A 1,922-nucleotide genomic window follows, 5' to 3' on the forward strand; every position below is an offset into this window, starting at 1 on the left:
GATGACACGACCTTGCTTGCCTTGCTTGTTTAAAGCAAAGAAGACTTGAAACTTGATGAAAGTAAAAGACTACAGCCTTCAATTTGAACTACACCTCAGCATAAATATAGTAAATATCCTCACAACTGGACCAATAAGGAACATCATGAATATATTGAAGTTGTCAAGGATTTCTTTTCCTTTTTTTTTTTTAATTCACAACCAAAGTCCTAGGAAGTAGCAGTCAATAAATCAAATGACATACTGCATTGGGCAGATGTGTTACAAAATATCTTTTTATTTAAATTTTAAGAAATCTAAAATGTCATCTTGAGGTCTAAGATGCACCCAAGCCATGCTGTTTTCAATCATCTTGTATCCATAGGAAAACTGGATAATGAAAAGGAAGACTAAAGAAGAATTTATGCCTTAAATACATGTAAAGGATATTAAAGATACCAGGGGATGCCAGAAGAGTGAGCAAATTTGTCGTGGAAGAAGTCCAGCCAGAATGCTCCTTAGATGCAAGGATGGTAAGATTCTGCTTATGTACTTATTTCTAAGGAGAGACCAGTCACTGAAGAAAGACACTAGATGATAAACAGAAAAGAGGAAACCCTCAACAAGATGGACTGACACAACAATGGGCTCAAATCTGGCAACTGCTGTGAGGGTGGTGCACGGCCAGCAGTGTACATAAGATTGCTATGAGTCAAAAGTGGCTTAACAGCAACTAATATCAGCAACATGAAGATGGACACAAGTGCTGAAATTCACCTTCATTTGGTTTATGATAACAGGGTATTTACAGACAAGACCTCTGGGTTTGTTTGTTGTTTTTTTGCTAATTTTTAATGAATGGATTTAGGACAGGAACAAAGAGAGATTGCTCTTCCCTGAGTCTTATCATCTTTGGTCTGTGTCTTCCTGATGACATTCGGTGTCTGTTTTTTTCAGCTCATCTGAGTACAGTGTTTATAAGTTCCAGATCATTAATTCAATTCCCATATAGGCCAGTTGACTTTGTTCAGTTTCATGGCCACAAGTTAACTCTGAATTGTCATCTCACAAACGGTGCTATTGATCACTGAGAACAGAAACAGATTGTGAAGGAAGAAGTGCAAATCTATCACCACCGCCAGAAAAGAACTCAAAATACAGGCTTGCCATGGCAAATTAGTTTTTACTTATGGGCAAACAAAAGAAAAAAAAAAAAATATATATACATATATATATTTATGTTGGTATTTATGGCACTTTTAAACTAACTCATTTAATTCTCACAACAACCCACTGATGTTAGAGACTTTTATCTTCTAAGTACAATGACATTCAGTGACGTTAAATATAGCAGAGGGGAAAGATGATGTACTTTGGACTCAGAACGTAGTCTGACATTTAGGTTTGGCAAAGTATAACAATGTGACTTAGGAAAAGTTACTAAGTTTCTTAATAACATAGGGTTAAAATATTTACCTTACATTGTAAAGTTAAAATAAATGAAGCATATAAAACACTTAGCATTGTGCCTGACATACCACATTTTCATTAAATAATCTGCTTGAGACCACCCAATTAGCTAGGTGGCAGGACGAGGAATTTCACACACTACAAGTAAAAAAGGAAAGATAAAGGTGAAAAATAACCATCATTTTTCTTTAGACAGTGACTTTGGAAGCAACCTGTGCAGTAAAAGTGCTTAAGGAATGTGGCAGGCTATCTGGGTTTCCCCATATAATCTCTACTTTTTCCTGGGTATGTAGCTTTCCAAATACACAGTATGTTTCCACAGCATAGTCTGAAGAGGGGAAATAATACTAAGATGCCTGATTGTCCTATGAATATTGGTTTCTCTTGCCTACTATTGTAAAATAGACACTTGAGTGGGATAGAAAGGAATGTCAGGAAACATGATTACAGAAAGCTTGGAATCCCGTCTTCAG

Source organism: Chrysochloris asiatica, unplaced genomic scaffold, assembly GCF_000296735.1.
Source record: "Chrysochloris asiatica unplaced genomic scaffold, ChrAsi1.0 scaffold00086, whole genome shotgun sequence".
Lineage (NCBI taxonomy): Eukaryota > Metazoa > Chordata > Mammalia > Afrosoricida > Chrysochloridae > Chrysochloris > Chrysochloris asiatica.